Consider the following 24,046-nt stretch of genomic DNA (forward strand, 5'->3'; position numbering starts at 1 on the left):
AGACGCGTTGATGCCTGTGTGCGTCTTTTGCCGTGCGCGGGTTTCCCGTATTAGAATCCATGAATACGGGTTGTTTGCGTGCGTGTGGGCGTTCTGTGTAGTTCCCTGCAGTACTTCCCCAGTTATGCCTTCTTTTTCACACGTTATTCCCCATTCCGCGTGTTACGCCCACTGTTCCGCCCACTTTGGTTGTGTGCACCGCGCTATGTGCGCTATTGCTGTGCGCGTAGCGCACGCCGTGTGTGCCCGCGTGCGCCATGGCAGGATTTGGCACACGGACAGCAGGAAACACGCTCAGCTTCTTCCTTGAATCGCACGCGTGCGCGTGCGCTGGGTTTCTCACGCTTGCGCCAACTTGCGCCTGCTTGCGCTGGGATTTTCGGCGCACGTTTGCTCCATGAATCGACCCCTAAATGTCAGAATGTAGGCTATATTTTAACGTGTCAGTTTTATAGTGAAAACTAAATTACACTTCTATTGATTGATTGAACGAGCAAGAGAGAGAGAGAGATAAAGGCAGATTGCATGTCAAGAATTTAAATCCTATAAGAAATCATTAAAATAAAAAGAGGGCCCAATACTCTTCTGACTGAAAAAAGTGCCATTCTGCCATAGCCCCCACTTTTATTGATGGGTTCACGAAGTGGGCAGAGATGTGCACAATGGATCCGGAGCACATGGTGAAAGCTCACCTACGTCACAACACTCTGTTGTGCCAGAGACCTAATGGTTGAGCAAACAGTTAAAGCAAGACTTGGGTTTGGAGCGATTTAGATCCTTCAGTGATAAAGGCGATGGCCAGCTTTCTACTGGCAGCCTCGAAGATGAGGTCCAGAAGCATGATCTTAGAAATATGCCCGGATTCTGAAGATGTTTAACCTGGCAAGGTATTTTGGGAGAGTACCCGCCTGTTCCCAGACCTATTTCCCTGCAAACTGCATGGATGTTTGAGTTAATTTAAGCCTGGTCCATGGACCATGTGTGCCCTCATCCTCCCAAACTAAGGGGCGATTCATGGCTATTTCTGCGCAGTAAATAGGTGCGCCAAACAATGTGCAAAATCACATTTGCGGATTCATGGAATCGACGGTGCAGGACTTTTTGCATTTTGCGCAGACTTTGCGCAGGTTCAGCACATCTCTGCTTGCAGTCGATCGCCATGTGCGAGACACCTCACAGAGCGTAGCCTGCACAGAGGCCAGAGAAGGGAGCGGAACACGCGAAATGGGGAAGAACATGAGAGGTGCAGACCTGGTTGTGAGGAACGCCACGCACTGTTTCAAGGGTGCATGTGTTCACACTCGAGGAGCATGCAAAGCTAGATGTATCTGTCTCTTTTTGCTTTGCAAAGGGACGTGTCAGGGGCGTTCGGCCGTGACTTGCGTATGCAGTCACTTTGCGCAAACAATTCCATGAATACGCAGAGCACACACAAAAAACACTGCGTGCAGGGTCGCCCAGAGGTGTTCTCGGTACACGCCCTTTGTGGGATCTCTGCGCACTTTCCATGAAACGGGCCCTAAGTCTTTTTTTCAAGGGCCATAATTGATTTATGAACCTGATACTTTGATTTTTGTTTTATTTATAGTTTATGTATGTCCTTTTAAGTTCTGGATATTTTTTTTAATATGTTATTTGTTAATTTTGCGTTTATATCTTTCCATCACAAAAGGCTATTGGAGCCAAAAGTGCAGAATAAAACTCAACTCTTCTATGAACTAAGTGGAGACGGCTGTGTAAAATTAGTTTTTACATTAAATAAAATCTGTCAATTAACATCAAGATACACCCATACTGCACGTTCTTCAATTAACAAAGTCGGCAAACATATTTGTTCATTTGTTTAAATATGTTTAGTTATACTTTGCTCTTTTACTCTTGGAGTGGCCATTTGTTGAAAGGAGTTTCATTTTTGTTTTATTTAATTTGGGAACAACATTTATTAAGAGTGAACCTAGCTTCTGACCGAAATGGAGCAACTGTATATCAGTAGGAAAAACAGATGTGCATGGTGGTTACAGGGGAAATGGTCATAACAACATTGGGGGCCATTCTTCAATGAGTGGAGTGCAAAATGAAAGTGTAAGAGCAAGGTGTACTGCTTTTATGATTTTATTTTGGGCTCCATTGCATTTTCATGCATTTCCAAGGAGCACGAGGGGAACAAAGCAGAGTTTGCTTCTCTGCTTTGCTTGCCTCCTCCATCTTGGAGGACCACCACGTGTTTTGCCTGCATGGTGTTTTTCGTGCAGGCATAACACCAATGGATACCTTTGGAGTCAGACTCACATTTGCAACAATTCATGAGTGGGAGTATGCTATAGCAATGAATAATTAAATGCCCCCTGCAAAGTGTATTTTGCATGCAGTGTTTATTTGTTTCTTTTCAAAATGGAGTATGCATGTTAAGAGTAAAGGTGATTTTGCCTTGTTTTATACTTCACTGTTACACTCTGCCTTGCAAATATTTAAAATTGCCTGTAGGATACCTATCAGCACGTGCTAACGTTGGTGGTCCTCTGCTGGCAATTTGCACTTTTAACAAGATTCCCCTCTTTGCCTGTCATTTTAAAGATTGCAATGTTGCATATCAAGTTATAAAAACATACCGGTCTGGGAGATTTTGTTAAGGTTTGCAGGCAGAATTGGGGAGGGAAAATATGTTTCTGCCTCATACTTCCCAATACACCTGTACAACCTCTCTGGTTTATGCCAGCATGAAATCTATGCTGACATAAAACTGACGGATTCCTATGAAATCCACCTGCAATTAAGAAGGCAGATTCCATAGGAATGAATTATTAAAATGTAATCTGCAAAGCGTAGTTTGCTGGCGCCATTTTTTTTGCACTTACGTTTTGATGGTACCCTGCATACAATTTTTAACACTCACAAAGCAGAGTGTAATTGTGAAGAGTAAATGAATGCAAAATCGCCTTTACTGTTCACTTTTACTTTCCACTTTGTGAGTGATAAACCTCCGCCTGCAAATGATGCTTCTCCTGCATTGTTTTATAATTAATTCTAATAGAATCTGCCTGTTCGTTAGCAAGTGCTTAATCAAGGTGTATTCTATTCGAATCCACCTGCAGAAAATTGTATGCAGGCCTGAAAACCAAATTCTCTTCCGAAAAAGTGGTTGAAAGAAAAGCAGAGATGCCATCTCTACTTTGCTGCCCTTCTATACATGAGAGGCAGCAAAATGGGCCGAAGCACACAAGTGAAGCGTAGTTCCTTTTACGCATGGGCACTTTGTATAAGGGCCCCCTCTGTCTGCCTAGTTAACAAATGTACACCAACGGGAGTCATTAAGTTTAAAATGGTAATTGCATGCAAGGGACTACCAACCCTTATAATTACATGTTGCTGGTCTCCGGCATGCAATTTTCAACACTCTGAAAATGTCAAAGTTAAGACTAAAGCAAGAAAGAAATGCATTTACTCTCTATGTTAGCTTTCTGCTATGAGAGAAATAAAACACCACCGAGAAATATGCTTTGCAGGTGGCCATTTATAATGTACTAGCAAAAAGTACCCGTTCTCCAAACCGGTTCTGTAGGCTGGCATGCTAACACTCTCATCAATTGTTGAAAATCAATAAACCTTTATGTCGCTGTTCTGATTCGCTAATCGATTGATTTGATTAGCACCCTGAAGTAAACTGCACTGAAAAAGGGGCGCGTGTGGCAGACTCACATACCCAAGAGAAGATGTTGGGGGAGGCGAGAGCTGATGTGCTGCTGCATACTGGGACCTTCTGTGCTCTCTCCCCACCTGTCGCCTCACTGTGACATGGTGCAGTTTGTTGTGGTGCATTGCGGTGCAAATATCTTGCAAACCGTGCATCCTAGCGCCTTGAAACCTGGTTGGGACCTCAGGTTTTGTTCGTCGTGGCGGGACCAGCCCTTCTACGACCACATTAATGTTTCACCAATTTCAGATAACCCTCTGTGTGCAAGTGCTGAAATCTGGGGAAAGGGGTGTGATGTCCACCTGTCATGTAGCCAGTAATGTCCGGAGGGTTCTAACAGGTAACTATGCACAATTTGTTACAGCTTGGTGAAACAGTGTGGAATTGTACAAGGAACAATGCTTCGCCAAGCCACAAACCCACACATTTTGACTTTTATTAATATAGGTTACAGGAGTCAGAAACAATGGGCTTGTAGGACCATTCGTTGAATCAAAAATCAAAATACTTACATTGCAATTTGTGACAAGTGCCCAGGGATATAGGTTAAGACCAATGCACATGAGAAGATTTGTGCACAAGCTGTCATTGGAGATTTACAGTCAGCCACTCTTGCATTTCAAACCACAAATGGAATTCAGGGCGGGGGATTTCAGGTGAAGAAACTACATCAGGCAATCGGAAGGGTACTTCATGTGGTCAAAATCAGGTGCTTAAGAAAAGGTCAGTGGGAGAAATCTGAAGGTGTCTCACCCGCTAGTCCCCAGGGCTCTGTCATCCAGGTGGCCAGGACACTGCCATTGCTTTTTGATCCGTTCCTGTGGGTGAACCAGTGCAGGAGAATCACCTGGATGAGGGGTCTTCAGGGAGTGGAAGTGGGGTTGCAGACGTTGAGAAGTGGTATCCCCTTCACTGTAACACCTTTTCCTCATCCTACCAGGTGGATACCTAGGAACTCAAACCTCCCGCCCCCTTCCAGACACAGAAAATGTTCTCATGGACAGATCACCATGAGCAAAAACAGACTAATACCAGAGCTGTGTACCTGACATATCCCAATACCATGGTCAGGCAAGGTCAGGCAATTACTGATCATTACACACACCTGACTGCCATCACACTTTTCCACATGGATAAAAGACCGAGCATGAAAGCTCACTCTGAGCGAAGAAAAGCACAAGAGGAAACAGCAGTTCCAAGATGGCAGTTTAACACAAGGAGAAAGACGGCGCGACCAGAGAGGGTTGCAAGGAGGGAAATGCCCTTGACCTTTAAAGAGATTACTTTCATGAACCTTGGAAAGTAAGAAGCCTAAGACCAGGAAATAAAGCTGAACAAACATACACTGTGTACGTATGGTATTCAGGGTTTTCCCAAAGTGGTAGCAAAGGCAGCGAGGAGAGATTACCGCTGTGGCACCGTCCTTGGCTCCTACAACAAAGAAGCGCCCGTAAATACAGCACAGCTGGTGAGTCGGAGAGACTGATAACAAACTAGCTTGTGTTTGAAGCAAGGTTGCAAGTAGCAACCTTGTATGAATAAATCCAAAGAGAAAAGTGTGTCAAACGCATGTGATGAGTGACGTGAAAATAATTGAAAACCAAAGGAGTGATTGAACATTGGAGGCCAATTGAGATACTGTATGAAGAGTGGCCTGGCCCCACTTAGGTGCTCATTGGAAGGTCTCTGTAAGGTATCCAACTGAATGGCAACTGTATTGTAAAACAGAGGTTTGTGTAGAAGTGGTCCTGCAATGGGTCAAGCTAAATCCTGTGCGCATTCAAGAGTCTTCGATAAACCAAGGGGAACTACAAATCGTCTGAGCCTGGCTGAGGGAGACTAATTGAAAAAGGGAAAGGATCTGAGTCCGGTTTAGGGAAATCCAGGGTGAATCATGAGTTACCCGAGAAAACAAATATTCTCTGAATTTTGCAAAATCAGGGATCTGAGCCCAGAAGAGGGGGATCTGCAGTAACAATTGTAAAATAACAGGGATCTGAGCCCAGGCTGAGCGGGGTCCAGCGTGGAGCACCTGAGTTTAATGCTTGTAAGAAGAAAAGAACTGTGGATAATATTTTTTTGTACATCAGGCCCTCTGAATCAAGAGACTTTGATGAGAAAAGAGACTTGCGCACAGAAGGCACTGTTGCTGGAAATTGAACTGTATCCTTGTGTCGAAGAAGCCAGAGTCTTTACTTTGCTCAAGTGAACAGCCTTGCCCCGGCTGAAAACGTGGGGAAGGGAGACCAACGGACTGAACATCCTGACATATAATTTTGTAAACACTTCTTTCTTTTTCATTAACATTACCCTACACTATTTGTAAATTAGCGGTAATGATTTGCAATAGATTTTCTTTTAGTATAGGCCCTTTTATTTTGACAAGACTCCACTAGGACTGCATTATTATTATTTGATGGTCGTAGCTTGAGTGTTTGGCTGAGTGTTGACCCAACAGGACGTTTGTGAGAGCTAGCTGAGAGTGTGTCTACCCTTTCTGCTTTCAGAAGGAGGAGCCAGTGTGACCAAAACACCCACCACAAGCAGAGCCTGGTGGAGCGTTTGGCCGAGTGTTCGGCCGCTGTGGAGCCTCAGGAAATTCCTGTGTCTTTCGCTTTCATCCGCTGCACATCCAACAACTGGGCCTCTGAATTTTGCTTCAACTCGTCCACGCTTCTCTGCAGCTAATCAAGGAGTACAAAGAGATGGAGGCGGCTACGGAGGCTGAAGAAGCGTGATTCCAGGAAAAGTTGGAGGTGAGTGATCAATCCCGTCCGCACCCCCCGTTCTCCATGAATATTGTCATTGGAGCCTCAATGGGTGCTTTTAGGGAGGCCGGGGGTGCGGGTTGTGTCCCTCCTCCCTGACTCTGACTAATCCACTGGTACAGTTTGTGGACCGTCAAACTGACACACTAAATCCTGGGGTAAACACCCCCCAGAACATGGACACAAACACTGAAAAACCATACATCATCGTGGCGGAGGAAGGAGGGGAGGGCAGTGAGAGCCGCCCACAATTCCATCAGCCAGAAAGTGCATCAGCGGGAAACTCTGCTAAGTCGGATCCAGTGTCCAAGACAGTCTATACAAACTGGAGCAAGCGAACAAGGAAATGAGACCGAATACTTCAAAGGTGTCCGATGCAGACCTACTACACCAAAAAAGATAATGCATTGCAGAGGCAGCACTCACACCTGAACCTACACCTATAGTTCCACCATTAACAGACACTAATGCCTGTCTCACGGGTCAGAAAACATGCTTGCGAGAGGCTAACCAGGTAAAACCAGTGTATAGAGATGGATGGAACACTCAAAAAACACTCAAGAAACAGAAGCTATGACTCTGTCCATAACAAGCACACAGACCCTGCTCTATTTAAAGGACCAATACAAGAAAGGGGAAACATATAAAAACCGTTGAGGCTGTTAAGACCTGACTTTACAGACTTTTCATATCAACAGCAGGTAGCACAGACTAGAGGCAATATGCACCCTGGTGGTAGCGGTGGGAAAGAAATATCAGACCAACTACTCTTGGAGGGCGCCTCTCAGTTTGAGCTGGGAGGATCTCAATTTAAGAACCCTCCGCCCCTTGCTGCAGTCTCTGCTTGGTGTATCTAAAAGCCATAAACTGCCTACACAGATGACACAGACATATGAAACGTACACTGGTCAATCCAGAAACCATAACAAAGGAGCTGGATTATATAGGTTCTCAGCATCGACTAATGAGCTAGATGGTGAGAACTACAGTATACTCTGTGGTATTTCGGGACAAAGGAACAAACACATCCAATTTAGATCAAAAACACACAGATGCAGAAAGGAATTTCGCAATTATAACGACCCTCATATCTATCCTTGCCCCTTTTATGAAGCTCCATGAGCACATAGGGGACCAGTTGAAAGAGCAGACAACCATGCTTGCCATGCTACACTCAAAAATGGTGTATTTGGAGGGTTTTGTAACTGCAATTCAAAAAGATTTAGACAACAGTACTGCCAATGTAACTACCCTGATACACACCATACTTGATCCTCTAATTATTGAAAATGTAAATCGTAGGAAATCGAGACTGTTTGACCCCCAGGACTTCGGAAACAAGTTAACATCAGTGGAGAAAACTAGCAATCTTCAAACTGAAACCACAGAAATTACTGACCAAAACTGCATGGAGGTGAGAAGTGAGAATCTAGAATCCCTCGCAACGGCCAAAATGGGGGTAGGCCCCCCTAGCGCAGACTCTACAGTGGAAACAACTGAAGAGGCACTTTGCCCTATTCTGGGGAAAAATCCAGCGAACCCCCTTAAATTGCCTAAACCTGACAAAAGCAGTCCTACAGAGATCCCTCCAAAGGAGAGGTCATCCAAAGACCAGAGCACACCGCAATCTGAAGATACACAACTTGATGAAGAAACAAATGCACAAAAATGTCCAATACAATTAGGCCCAAAATTTAACAATATGAAGTCCTCTCAAAGGATGCTTAAGAGCAAAGAAGGTGCATTGTCTAAAATCAAGCAAGTACAAAAAAGGGCAACTGTCATAACTGGGGCCAAGCTGCCCCTGGCTAAGACGTCCAAGCATTAAAAACAGTTGATCAAGCAACGGTACACAACAATATATTAAAAATATGACATTACCAACTAGAACAGTTCAAACAAACCTAGAAGGACCTACAACGTCTGCAACTGAACTTCCTTCCACCACTAATACTGGGGTGAATTTAATCACCAAGAAACAAGAGGACCCAGAAGGAGAAGAGGAGCCTAACGAAACATCCTCAATTGACCTAATGTATATGTACTCCATTTCACATCAGAGCAGAAACAGTGATCTATCCCAAGTGATAGAGGATCAAGATTGTGAAGAAGTAGAGGACGACCAGGAGACAGAACTTCGGTCTAAAAACCAAATAGCAGAACAGAATAACAAACTTTTGGGACCAACAACATTTACCAAAAAAAAGTACCTGCTAGTCCTACTAAACATAATGAATTAACAGTAAGTTTGCATAAAAGGAATCCCTGTGTAACATGGCAAGCCGATGCCCCGCTGTAGCCTGAGAACGAGGAAGTCGAGCAATTGAATGTTGCTGCTAGAAAAACTAGTACTTTGCAAAAATATTTGTGGAGAAACCTCAAGTGCAATTTAACAACACACCAGAGAACAGAGGATACCCCAAAGATCTTATATGAGGTTCAAAAGACGCCAGAGGGGGCTGGTGGGGCACAGTACATAATCTCACTACTCAAACTAACAAGACCAGCAACGAGAACCAGCCGGGAAGTTGAGCGGATATCGCTTACCCTCCTTACAGACCAAAAGACAGACATACAAAACCAGAGTCTAACAAACGGTCTGATAGATATCATCAAGACGGCCTGTTATTAGAAAGACTGATAAAATCATCTGATGGTCTAATACTAAACAGAGCAAACGTTCTAACACTATTTCATCATGTCCCATCATTAAGACTCTTGGTTTCAGATGACTTGGCTATCATCGAATTCTCTGATCATTTGCGAACTGACAAGGTGACCATTTACCCTACTACGCCACTGTTTGCGCAACTCCTTAAAGAAGAAACAGGTTGGCTGCCACAACTAGAGTTTGACCTGACCGAGCAAATGGTCAAGGTTAGATCACCAAGGAGAGTGTCACGCAAACAATGAGGAAACTATAGCCAATGAAACACCAGGAACTACAATAACCGCAGGGAAAGAATGAACTCAAGGGAACGAGGACAGGAACAAAAGCATTCAAGAGACCATGGATCAGAATGGAACCATTGGAGAGAGGAATAAAATGGTTTTATTCTGAGGAAAGAGGCACTGAGATCCGAAATAAAAAGAACTGAAGACAACTGGAAGTGGCTGATGGGTCTAGTGGCAGATAAAATCAAAATGTCATAGACTGTACAGCAAACAGATTGTAGACCTCTGACTGTGGCGAGTTGGAACACCAGAGGCCACGCTCATCTGTTTACCAAAGGAGGATCTCAAATTGAAGAACACAACTTAATATGTCTCCAAGAGACTTGGCTAAGGACAGTCCGCACGATTTATGGTTTTTCGGTCTACCTCAATCCCGCAGTCAAGGGCCATATGGGTCACCCTATGTCAGGTCTTTTGATACTGATAAAGGACCAGCTACAGTTTACGGTGGAGGAGGAAATAACGCCAAATCCTCTAATTCAAATATTGGTGGGGAACTTGAGCGTCAGAGACAACAAGACGAAGAAAACACTAATTCTAATCTATACTGGAATCCAGCTAGTATCGCCAGTCTCAACTTTCCTACCCAGGTAGCAAAACACATAGATAAATGTCGACCAATTGGAGAGATCCCTGGTTCATATTATATGGGGACCTAAACTGCACATGCCTAGACAAAGACGGCGAATACACAGACAATGATCCTGTAAAAGCCAGCCCGTTAGGGAAATGGGGACTCCAATAGCATTGAACTGAAAGATCTAGTCATCCTCAATGGTAACATCCCTCGTGACATCCCGGGGCTTAAAACCAGGACCGACAAGAATGGTGGTAAGATCTTGGTCTACATCTGTATATCGAAAGCCCTGCTATCGCATGCCGACACAATGAGAGAAGAAAGCATGACAACCAGCGATCACAATCTGCTGAGTCTATCATTATCTGTGGTCATGCAGAAAAACGCTGAGTCTTATCCTCTAAACCTAGAAGTGACGCAAGGTCACTACAGGTTGAAAATAGCAACTAACCATCTTCACGACTTAACTAATAATCTCAAATACATTTTATGACCCTTTGATGGCCTCGAAAAAAAAGGTACTGAAAAAGAACATCGCAGACATAATTTTAAAAAATCCCCCCAAGCCAGCCAGCGAAAAGGCAAAATCTTGACAGCAATACCGAAATTGGTGGAGAAAAGACACAGAAGAAATGCTGGACAAACTGAAAGCAAGAAACACGGCAGCTATGTGGGTCCTAATCAACCAATCAGACACCCACAGGAGTTGCTTACATTATCTTTCATACCGGCAACAACCTGGGTTACTTACTTCAGTACATTTTACGACCAGAAGAACCTTTCTGCAATTTCTTCGCAGTTAAATGATAAATAGTGGGACGCCTTTGATTCCCATTTAGACGCCTTCCTCGAGATAATAAACAAGTCATCTAACACTCGGGCTCCTGGGCCTGACGGTTTGAGTAATTTTATTTTGAAGCAAAATAAATAGCTCTGGGCCAACTTTTTTGCCATCATGTTTGCCCATATCATAAAGACGCAAAGGATCCCAACCTCCTGAAAGACCTAAATTATTGTTCCAATTTATAAAAAAGGGCTAAGAACAGATCCGTCCAACTACTGGCCCGTTGCATTGTTGGACGTCCCAGGAAAGATTTTCGCCTCTCTGATCTTAAAATCTTTGGTCAAGTGGACTTTCACCTCAGGCCATCGAGATACCTGGCAAGCAGGTTTTGTGAAAGGAGTGGGGCCATCTCTAAATATCTTCATCTTGAACCTACTGAAGACTAGGACAGAGAGGGAAAAAAACAACAAGGTCTACCTGCCGTTCGTCGACCTAACGCAGGCCTTCGACGCAATCATACGCCCGAAATTATGGGACAAATTACATCACTGGGGATGTTCAAACAACTTGCTTGAACCTATACAGGATTTATATACAGACACCAGCCTGAAGAACAGGCTAAACATGCAGGATCTTCTGACTAAGGCCCTACAGATGAACAAGGGCCTGAAGCAAGGTTGCCCTTTGGCCTCTGAGCTTTTCAACCTGTTTATTTCAGATATTGATCAAGCTTTTGAGGACATTTCCCCCAAAACTTGCAAACACGATCAACGGAAGACTTTTGTACGTGAACAACATCGTCTTGGCGGACCTAACCCCCATTGGACTGCAAAGACAACTGGTAGCGCGTCAATCATATATTGAAGCAAATGGCCTTATGATCAACCCTAAAAAATCAATGATCCTTCGAATTGGGGGAACATGTGACATGAGGAGGGAAAAAAAGGTTTGTTTGGAAACTCCAGTGTGTGAAAATCCCAGTTGTTAAATCTCTCACCTACTTGGGAGTTTGTATGAACACTAGTGCCACAGACATCCCAAGATTTGAGTCGCCAAAAAGGAAAGCTGAGAACCTAGCGGCTCAAGGGAGATTGCTCCCAAAAAGATTTGGTGGATTTTTGATGCATCCAGTGGTTGCTTTCTATCGTTCAAAAGTTGCTCCAATTCTGCCTTATGGAGCAGAGTCTTCTTTCAATTTTAAGAAGGAAAACTAGCCAAAGATAGAAGGACTTTTCTGGAAAAAAGTTTTGGGTTTACCTAAATCGACCCTGATACAGTCTGGCTTGTGGGATGTTCTAACCCACTAGTCTATGCCCTGCAACATTACTGTGCACTGCTTGCATCAGAAACAACAGAATGGCCGCTCAAAAGCCTTATATGCACTAGAAATCGCTCAGAAGTGTGCAGAGAAACCTGAAAAATAAGCCGCCAATCCATTTTGCCCATGTCAGTGGTAACACAAGAGACCACTGCCAAAACCTATCATTGAGCTGCCCACAGAGTAAAATGAAACTACTTGAAAAAGCAGTGCTGCATTGCAAGGGAAACCCAGAACTGCTTTAAAAATCCGTTTTTCCTTGGCATTGGAAAGTGCAAAAATCATGGTTCCCAAACATCACAAAAGATCCAACATCCTTTTTGGGTGTTAAACATCACTTTATTTAAAGAATCCACTTAAGCCCAATGTCAGCAGAAGTACATTTTATCAGAAGAAAATCCACATTCAAAGATGCTTGCATTGTAAAAATATGTCAGATATGGGCTCGCCTGTGTCAGAAACTGTCATTTACTTAACCTGTCAGTTTAAAACTTGTACATTAAAATCAAAGTATGGAAAATAAGAAACTTCCTATCAAAAGCAATATAGGGTGACGATTCAATCTCTATGTTTTAAAAAGGCTGGCATTAAGAGATGTGTGGCTATATTTGTAAAAATGTAAATTGCATTTTAGAAAAAGACTATTTTAAACATTGCTTTAAAAGAAAGTTACAGCCAGCCACACTAGCTGCAAAGACATCCCACAGTTCCTCCAAAACAAAGGAATCTTCCCCCCTGCTCTCTGCTGAGGAACTGGCAGGGAGGTGTGAAAGGAAGTGGGAGGGGACTTTGGCCTGTTGCTCTGACAGGAGACAAAAGACTCCCTTGACTGAAAGGAAATGCTAATTTGGGTGTCGACAGAAAAAAACTGCTGGCAGGAAAAGCCTGGGACTGCTCTGGCCCAGCCAAAACCTTGGGGGCGGGGACAGACAGTTGTGTTTACTCGGAGAGCACAGAAAATATCTTTTTGAAAAAGACTCATAGAAAACTGAACAAAATTGGTAAAAATCTGTAAATATAGTGTTGTTAAAATTAAATTTCTCCTCACATTTTAAAATTACTTTGGAATTTGTGCGATATTCAGAGACAGAACTATCAAAATGTTGACTTTGTAGCAGTTGTAATAATGCTAAAAATATGAAACTTCACAGGAGTATGCCCAGATGTTATGTGCATGCCTGTGGAAAAATGTGTACAGATCTGACACTGGGTAACTTACCAAAAGCGCGAAAAACTGCCATTTGTGAACCGAAACTCTTAAAAAGATGGGACTTTAATAGCCTTATGTAATTTGGGATGTAAATATGTATTATTAGCAAGTTGGTGATATTGGAAATAGTTTTATATGAAAAATAGATTTTCTGTGTAGAAACAAAGGGAAGGTTTTTTCCCTGGACCTTAAACACAGCGTCACCATGACACATCATGACACACTGTTTCCTTCTCAAATCAGGAGAGAGGGAAGACTTTAACCAATAGGCTTCTTAGAGGGTTGGACTTAGTATAATCAGCCTGCCCACCCCTTTGGGAAATACATAAATAGAGACTGTTGAGGACCTACACAGACACACATTTACCCATCAACTGATTTACTGGCGAAGCTCTCTGCAGGAAGAACACAGATCAAGACTCCAGAACTCTGAAAGCAGAAAGCCCAAATCCAAATCTGAACCTTTCTCAGCTGGCCTTTAAAATCTTGCAACCTGATTTTACCCCCAGACTTCCAAGGGGCACACCAACCAATTAAACAGCCGAGCTGTGCTGTTTTTCTGCTTCTTGCCAAGAACCCTTGCTAGAACCCAGAGATCCAAACCAGTATAGCAGAGCTGTAACCCAGAACCAACCCATCAGATCCAGTCCAAGAGGCCGTGCAGAGACCAGAGTGCCTTGCAGAGTGCAGAACCAAGCGCCTGAATCTGTCCGGTGGCGAGCAGATTCCAGTCCAAAACCCTTGACCAGATCTTTGACGGGCCTATTCCAAAACCATAGTTTTGAGTATTTAGCATAGAACTGTCCATAGCCAATCTCTTATCATTAAGCAATCCTATCCAACCCATTCTATCATATCCAGACTGCATTGTAGAACCTCTTTTGTCTGTCCTGAATCTTTCCCTCATCCATATAATCCTGTGATAATTGTAGTGATGAATCATCTTTGTGCTAATATATATTTTCTGAAGAAAGGCAAGTGTCGGAGCGGGCAAAGATCAGACAGAGGCGCCTCTGGACTGGTGGCTGTACCGTTGGTATCTCGCATCTTCATGGCCCCTTAGTGTAAAGCCCATCTTTGTTTGTAATCTTCAAAAGCGCATCTTCATTTAAAATCGTGACTCTTTTTGAGAAAAATCGACCTTTACTAAAACCTTCATAACTTCTGAACCGTACATGCTAGGAACTAAATTTTGCCGCAATCGCGCTTAACGCGCGCGGAAAAGTTTGACGCGATTCTGCATTTGGCTCTATTTCAATCCATGTAAAACAGCTAGTTCTTGCATTCAACCTCTGAATTCAGTTTCCTATCTGCTAATTATTCTATCATCAGTGCTAGTGTCCACAAGGAACTATCCAAAGCGGCTCCCACTAGTTCTGAATCCCATTTAGCGATTTAAAGTAATTTTTCAGAGTTTTCCCATTCATTTAAAATCACCTTCAAAAACAATTGACCTGTTTAAAATCATGCCTGTTCTTTCTAAGGTTGCTGGGGGAACTGGGCTTGAAACTGCATTCGTAGAGTGTTTATTCCTGAAACCTGTTTTCTCTCCTTCCATCTCTATATTGCATATTAGGGGGGATTGAATAGTATCAGGGGGAAAGAGTGATTGCATTGCATTTGATTGAATTCATATCAAGCATTATTTCTGTGCTGCTGCATTCATTTCCTATCATTCCATTTGACTGAACACACACAAAGTTATTGTATGCTACATTATTTTTTTCATTCATACTCCTATTGATTAAAGATATTGTTGACTGTAATATCACCCAACGCTGATCAATGTATAAATATTAATAGTGTGATATCCAGATATTGTTCATAATTCATAAAAGTGTAATATATACATATTGTTCAAATCCATCAAATAAATCTTTTAACTTTTGCAAAACAACCTTCTTCTTGGTTCAGTGAGACCGGGGGGATTCAAAGAGAGGGGTGTGATATAAGGGGACATCGTTCATAAATAAAAGAACTTTAGACATAAAAATATATAATTAAGGGTTCCAGCTGGGCATCTCACACCAGGCATTGACTTAGGTGGGGTGCTGGGTTAAAACCACTTACAGATTGGGGGCTCGTCCAGGATTTCTGGATTAGATATACCACTTGTGACAGCTTAATACAGTGTGCTAACTGACAGGGTACATAAATCCTGTTGGGCTACCATGCTGTGTTACACTGTGAAAAGCACCCCTCAAAAGGGAACGCTCTAAGGAAACGGCCAGATATATGACAAGATCAGGGTCCGTTACACATGGCCCAGAGTTAACTATACATGGCCCCTAAGGCAACGGAAGAACAAAACAAGATTGCCAAAATAGCGACATATCTATATTTATCTATTGAAGCCATTTAGGATAAATATGCTGAAGGCCAAGATCTGGCAAGTAGGCAACTGCAGGCATTAGGAAAGGCCCAAACTGATCTGGACTCTGCTGAGCAGAGGCTACAGAGGAGTCAAGAGTCCAAAAATGAAAGTAGGCATTATATAATCAAAATAAAAGAGGACATGGGTATCCTGCAGCAGGAAAAGTCAGAACAGGATACCAGAATTCTGGCCTTGCAGAAGGAGTACCAAGAAAGTTTAGACTCCCTGCTGCAGAGCCAGAAAAACCTGGAGCAATAGATAAACTTTAACAGGGCATGCACAGAGTAGGTAGCCACCCTGCAAATCCAACTAGACAGGGAGAAAGAGGAGAGCAATAAATGAATCCTGGAAGACCTGGACACCCAGGCAGAATTTGATGAAGAGTGCCAGAAGACTGGTGCACTTCAAAGACAGAGGGACGACCTGGTGGCACAGAGGCAGGCTCTTACTCAGGAAAGGGACACCTTAGGCCAGTCTGCTATTTAAAAGAGAAGCTGGAGGAAAATCACCTGGCCCTTCAGGGAATGGGTGACCTCCAAAAATACCATCACAAATTGTTAGAGCACACCAGGAGGGTGGAAGAGGCTCTAGCAAGGAAGGACCAGGCCAGTATGGACAGGACTCAGGTGGTAACCCTCCTGCAGCAAAGAATGGAACAGTACTCAAAAACAACCCAGGAAGCACAGAGAGAAAACGAGGCTCTCTGTGAGAACAATGACAGGCTCCACAGACAGTTAGCCATGCAAGAGAGATTGATAGAGACTATTAAGGCCTTGATTGAGGAACAGAAAGCTCAGGTTCTTGCATGGTAACAGGGAGCAGGGGCCGATAGAGATGAGGTTCGCTGGGAAAGGGAAACACCTGAGCATAGCCTCAGGAACCCTAGTACCAGAGGCCTTCATCTCTCCCAATCCCTGGACTCTGCCACCCCCATGTCCCCTGGCGCATATGAGCCCAGGGCCACGGAGATGGCTGATTTCAATCCAATCAGAAATATGGGGCTCATAGACCAGCACTTCCCAGGAATGGACGGGCAGGCATCTGGCTATGGGTACCCAAGTACTGTGAAATTTAGTGGGGAACTCCAGGAAAGTAGGCCCACTAAGGGCATCCTGAAAACTTCTGCCCAGCTAGGACAGTGGAGGAAGTACCCATCAAATCCTGGGAGCAAGGAGGAATCAGAAGACTCCTTTGAGCGCCCCATGGCACAAGAGACTAGGTCCACACATTCGGCCAACCATTCCCAGGCTCGCAGAATCCGGGAAAACCTAGAAGACCAGACGGGCACCTCTGGGAGCAGTGCCTCTGAGTCAGAGGAGGAATGGACCAGGGTTACCCGAACCAAGAAGGCCAATAAGGCAAAAAGGGCCTTGCTTAAGGACCCCTTAAAGCAAATCAAGGCAATAAGGAGGGTCATCACGCCTTATCATAAGAACGGTAAGTATTCTGTTTGGGAGCACTTAGAGCTCTTTGAGCAGATGATATAAACTTTCCATTTGAAGGACAGCAGTAGCTGTATTCAGTATGTGAAATGGAACTTTTCACCAGAATACTCCAGCTTCTTTGCGGGGTGGAGGACCAAAATCATTCTAGATGGTCCACCTATAGGGCGGCCATCTTACCAACACCCTTGCTGCTGCTAAGGTGGCAGGGGTGAAGGTTGCCCCCATTTTAGATTTGGAGATGGGGGGCCTAAAAACCTGCCTGCACAAAATCAGAGCAATCCCAAGCCCAGAAAGCCATCGGGCCAGTCACAGACAGGGAGCCAAGGAGGTAGTCCCACAAATCGGATCCCTCACTCCCCTGACTATATAAGTCCCCACTATAAGGAGAACGGACCCATCTATGTTATGTGTGGACTCCTCCAGCCCAAGGGGGGGATCCAACCAAGCACCAGCTAACCCAGGGAACTTCCCTCCTCACTTGCCCCAGGAGGGCAGAAATTCCCCAAATCCTGGACAGAACTTTTTCCCCAGGTACCCACAAAACTTTCAACCTCAAAATAACCCATCCTTCTTTCCCCACTTTCCTGAGCCCAGACAAAACAAATCCGGGAGAGGGGAGGCCAAGGGTGGAGGGGTACCCAAACTTTCCAAACCTGGGGTAGTTTCAGAGAAGGGAGAGCTACCCTTCCCGGGATCAGCCCAGGGCAGAAATGAGAACCCCTTATCAGCCTGAGCCGGTGTCACAGCTAGAGCGCCAGGTCCAAAACATGGCACAGGATCTGGGTCGCATGCTGAGGGCTCAACAGAACCCACAGATGAGCATGCGGCACAGAATGCCCCAAACTCCGTACCTGGTGCTCCAGAGCAATGATGGGGGCAGAACCCCGACAACCCACCGGTTCCAAGGGAGGAGGCACAAGGGGAAGGGGGTGTAAAGCCTTGGAGGAAGCTTCATTCCCCACTTAAAAAAAGCCCATGGAAACTCAGGAACCAGAACCAAAATCTCCTGCCCCTGAAAGTCTGCAACCCAAGGAGCAGAGAGGGGGTAGGAGAAACAAAGAACCCAAACAGACCCATTTTGAGGAGGAGGTACAAATCGTCCAATTTGAAGGAGAGGGGACCTCAGAGGATCTTGGGAAAAGGATATTCTCCTTCAGAGATGGGGGAGCTCCTCCCAAAGAAAAATGGGTCCCAAAGGATTCAAATCCAGACTGGGGAGATGTGGGGACTGAGCTAGAGCCGCCCATCATCCATCCCAGAAACAACAACATGAAAATACCCTGGTTCAAACCCACCCTGGTGACTGCCTCCAAAAAGGGGGGGCGGCCCAGAACCAGGGGAACCCAAAACTTCTCCCACATCTAGTTCCCACCTTTTCTTTGCAGATTCCCACGACTCTCCACAGAATTCTGCCCAAATCACCTCCTTATCAGTGTCTAATACTAGAAAGCTAATGCACCAGTTGTCCAAAAATGTACATTATCTGTTCCCCCTTGCAGAGAAGGAGGGAAGGTTCTATGCCCCAGTCCAAATACAGGGGCAGGGTACAATTTTGGCACTGGTGGACACTGGATCCCAAGCTACCCTTCTGTCCAAAAAGGCCTTTGATAAACTGAATTCAGGAAGGGGGAGAATTACCAAATTCCTCTCACCCTTCTTCCTGGACAACTTCAGAACTTTGACGGGAAATAAATTCCTGTCTTGGGGACAGCGGATTTGGACATTAAAATTGGGCGACAGAAGGTGAAGCACCCAGTCATAGTTGTGACTCCAGAGGGCACCCCTTGTTTCCAAAGGAATGACCTCCTGCGAATGTTGTCACCCCTAATAGATTGGGTAAACAAGGTCCTTTGGACCCAGGCTAGCTGACCCATAACATTAAAACAGAGTGTAACCCTGTTAGTTTAAACGGCACCTGCCACATGGTTGAACAAAAATCTGACCAAGTAGAATTTCACTTCCAGAACAACCAAATCCCAGACGTGACATTAATAGCAGTAAGATAACATACTGGTGATGGGGGGGTCCTCTCTATTTCTGAAAATCAACCTTCCTTCCAGTTTAGGGTGGCATTCCACACTGGAAGGAAACACTCTGAAATTATTTACCAATCCACAATCAGACATTCCCACTCCTATAGTCCAGAATGATGAGAAATCAGCTCAGAGCCTGGCTGATATTCAGAAAATTGGAGAGCAGTTGTTCATACCTGTTCAGTTAAATGAAGGGAAGGACTCCGTTCTCGCCCGAGTGTGTGTGAACAACGGTAAGAGCTTCATCAGCGAAGCCATGGTCCGCAAACTCCCAAAAGATCCAGCCATTCCCACATTTAAACTGATAGACAAATGGGAAATGGATCTGGAAACACCCAATTCCAAACATCTCCTGCCAAGCAGGTGTATGCTCAAAATCTCCATAGGCAACAAGAGCATAGTCCATAATTGTTGGGTAGTGCGAGACGTCACTGCCGCCTTTTTCTTAGGAAGTGACATTCTCAATCGCTTTGCCATTAGTTTGGACCTAATAAACTTCAAAGCTTGGTCCCAATTAGCGGATAATCCCATGGGCTTTGATGACCCAGAGAAAGAATTTAGGTAAGCTCAAATGCTGCCTTATGCAGTTGAGCGCCCCAGGGCACAGGAGACTAGGTCCACACATTCGGCCAACCATTCCCAGGCTCGCAGAATCCGGGAAAACCTAGAAGACCAGACGGGCACCTCTGGGAGAAGTGCCTCTGAGTCAGAGGAGGAATGGACCAGGGTTACCCGAACCAAGAAGGCCAATAAGGCAAAAAGGGCCTTGCTTAAGGACCCCTTAAACCAAATCAAGGTGATAAGGAGGGTCATCACGCCTTATCATAAGAACGGTACGTATTCTGTTTGGGATTTCAGATTGGAGAGGAAGTCACAATCCCAGAAAGGACCCGACAATTCTCGCTGGAAGTGAAAGTTAAAAGAGGACAGAAATTGAAAAACCCTGATGCCTATATTCATCTAAATGCTTCTCTCCAACAGCAAGGGTTGGGGGTAAACCCAACACCACTAGTCAACAAAGAACATGACACCATTCCAATAGAGGTGGATAACAGCGACATAAAGAGTATCAATCTAGCCGTAGGCACCATTATTGGAATGGCGGTGGATGACTGACATTTTTCCATAGATTTAGGAAATGAACTGTTAGGACCAATCCCAAAGGACTGTTTTGACAGTGATAGTGATGACAACACAACACCAGACAGGATCGTTATCCGGCATGGGGGAAACTTCCTGGTGTACATTTTCTGTCCTTATGGTAAGGAAGATGTGACTTGTGACTTCAGGAGCGATGAGGTGATTTTCCATTTCCGTGAGGACTGCCTTCCCCACCTGAAATGACCAGTCCAAATAAGCACTTTGACCAGGGACTTCTCCACCCAGCTGGAGGAGGCCGATGAGATAGCGAAACTAGAAGTCTTTCTGGGATTCAGGCAAATGGTTGAAGAGAGAGTCAACCTAGCTGATGCCTGTGAGACTCTGGAGCAAAGGCAAAAATTGAAACAAGTTTTCTTGGATTTTCAGGATCTCTTTGCGGTGGACTCATATTACGGTGGTCGCACCGATATCCACAAAACAACAATTCCCACAGAGCCTGGCATGACTCCAGTTTTTGTGAAGCAATATCGCTTGTGTCTTGCATCAATGGAGTCCCTTACAGAAATAATTAAGAACCTTGAGTCAGTGGGATAATCCGTCCAGTCCACAGCACCTTCAATATTCCAGTGCTGGGGATATTGAAGCCAAACGGCCAGTGTAGACTCTGCGCTGACCTTATTGAGCTCAAGAAACGGGTCCATACTTCCTGATGGCCTCTTCCCTACATTGACTAAGGTGATGGCCCAGATCCAGGGCTCACAGGTATTCACTGCAATAGACGTGACCAATGGATACTGGACTGTACCTGTCAGTAGGGAGGACCAATACAAGCTGGCCTTCACCTTTGAAGGGCAGTAGTACACATGGACCCAGACTCCCTTCGGATACATCAACTGCGGAAATGAATTCAACATTTTTCTACATAAGGCCATGCCGGATCTGGGTGAAAGGGATAACCTGGCTTATGTAGATGATGTTCTCATGAAGAGCTCGATGGTGGAGGAACACATAGCGGAGATCCGTTATGTTCTGACCCAGTTGAGGACAGCCTGAGCAAAACTTTCCTTTCAAAAGGCATAGTGGTGTAGAACCTGTGTCAATTTCTTGGGGCATGAGATTACTCCTCAGGGTCTCTGTCCCCAGGAAAAGAAAGAGGAAGCACTGCAGAAATTGAAAGACCCCACAACTCTGCGGGAACTAAGGAGCCTCCTTGGACTGACTAATTACAGTAGAAAGTTCATTTAGGACGACACAGATATCACAAGACCCCTGATTCATCTTTTTAAGGGGGGGTCAAGTGGGAGTGGTGTCCAGAACAAGCCAAGGCAGTAAGACAACTCAAAAGAAGCCTCTCACAAGCGCCTTGCCTACCTTGTTTACCATGTCAAAAACAAGGAGTTCTTCTTGGAGACAGGGTTCTCTAATACGTGCTTGACTGCAGTATTATATCAAAAGCATGACCAGGTCAATAAGGTAATCTCCTATGTGATTAAAACTTTATCCTCTGTTTAGGAGAAATGCAACGATTGTGAGAAGGCACTCCTGGCAACGGTGTGGGCATTGAAGAATTACCGCCCGTTCATCCAGGGGGAACACATCATAGTGGAGACTCCACACCAGCCTCTGCAATATCTCCAAAGTGACAGAATCCGGGCCGGAAATGTGAGTAATTCCCAAATTACTTCCTGGATTCTGTCAATGCAAGGCTTTCCTGTGGAGGTCAGATATGGCCAAAACAAGAAGAGTCCCCTCACACAAGGTCTGGCTGACTTGCATGATTGTGCCAGAGAAAACTGTCTCGAGAACAACAGTCTAAAAATCAAGGACAACATGGAGGCATACCTCAATTCCCCATACAAAGTCTTTGAAGAAGGCAAGTGTGAGGGAATGCCCACTGTCTATGTGGATGGATGTTCTTACCATGTTGACAACAACGGGGAAAAAGAACTTGTGGCCGGCGTAGGGAATGCATGGGTGAATGAGACCCCAGAACCCTCCGCTGGGTACAAGATTGGTCCCTGAAGTAGTCAAGTGGCAGAGTTGATGGCTGTGCATCAAGCCATCCTCACTGGTGTCCAACATCAACTCCACAAACTGGTCATAATCACAGATTCGGAATATGTACGGAACGGGTTTGTGGAGCACCTGGTTAACTAGAAAACCAGAGGCATGTTATGTGTTAATAATAAACCCTTGAAACATGGGAAATTAATTCAAAATATCGATGATCTGGTCACCTCGAATGGGATGGCCATTTACTGGAAAAAGATCAAAGGTCATTCTAAAGTAGAGGGACCAGACAAAACTGGAAATGACTTAGCTGATCAGCTGGCCAAAACTGGAGCCATCCAAGGGGATCTACTAGAGATCGAGTCCCTGTTGGGGGAGATCCAGGTCTCTGCTATCACTAGTTCCCAGACAAATGCCCACAATGAACTCTCAACTGCACAATGGAGTAAGGAGACCCCAGATGCTGATTTGATTACAGCTCAAAAAGGGGATCCAATAATTGGAAAGTTTTATCAACACATTGAGGACCCAGAGAACTTTCTCCTGACAGATACCGATTACATAGGGAAAGAGGACCTCAGAGTGTTGATGAAATGTCCAAAAATGTTCCAAATCCAAGACAGTTTGTTGGTAAGGAGATCCCTAGCTGGCCATGATTAGTGGGTGGTCCCTACCTCATTCCGAACCCTGATGTTAAATCACGCCCATGATGCTGCCACAGCTGGTCATAGGGGGTTTCATACAACACTTGAAATCTTAAAAGAGGTTGTATGCTGGCCACACACAGATGACCAAGGATGACACCGCCTTGGTCAGATTTACAAGTAGACTACATCATGCCCGTGATTCGCTCCTCTAGGGGAAACAAGTACATGTTGACCGTGACATGCTTGTTTACTAAATGGGTGGAATGTCTCCCGACCCCAAACTGCAAGGCAGGAACAGCAGCTGTCCTGATGATCAACCACATATTTTCGCATTTTGGACTACCCCAAAGGATCGAGTCAGACCGAGGTAGCCATTTCACCAGCGAAGTAATGACAAAGATGTGGGAGATACTTGGGGTCAAAAGGAAGCTACACATTGCTTACCGGCAGCCTATAGTGGTGTAGTAGAGAGATACAACAAAACAATTGTGAGCATATTAAAAAAGTTTGTGGCAGATTCTGGCCCAAGTTGGGATATTCGATTACCTCTTGTCCTAATGGCCATCAGATCTACCCGTTCATCTGCAACTAAAATGTCACTGTTTAAGCTGATGACTGGACACAGGATGGTGCTTCCCCAGCATCTGCTCTACAGAACCCAATAGCAGACATTGATCAATGTCTGCACAACTCATGAGTATGTTAAAAATCGAAGAAAACCCCTTCAACATGATTTTGCCTATGCTCAGCAAAATCTAGAGAGATCTGCAGACAGCATGAAGACCCACTATGACTTAAAGACTACCAGAAAAGAATAAAATGTAGGAGACCGGTCTACTTATACAATTTCCAAAGAAACCAGGCCAAACAGCACACATTTTTGTCTTCCTGGAGGGGTTCATTTGAAATTGTAGACAAAATCTCACCAGTCGCTTACAAAATCTGCATCCCCATAGGCAGTTTGGCAGAGGGGGAAAATAAGTGGGTCCATATTAACCAACTAAAGTGTTGCCATCCTAGGCATACTCTGCAGAAACTGGAGGAGTCTTCTGGAACCCCAGAGGGGGTCACTCCAGCTCCCTAGAATTCCAACTATAAAATATTACATATATAGTCCATAAAAGACAATAGAA

This window comes from Ambystoma mexicanum, chromosome 5q (assembly GCF_040938575.1).
Source record: "Ambystoma mexicanum isolate Mex_15411 chromosome 5q, UKY_AmexF1_1, whole genome shotgun sequence".
Taxonomy (NCBI): Eukaryota; Metazoa; Chordata; class Amphibia; order Caudata; family Ambystomatidae; genus Ambystoma; species Ambystoma mexicanum.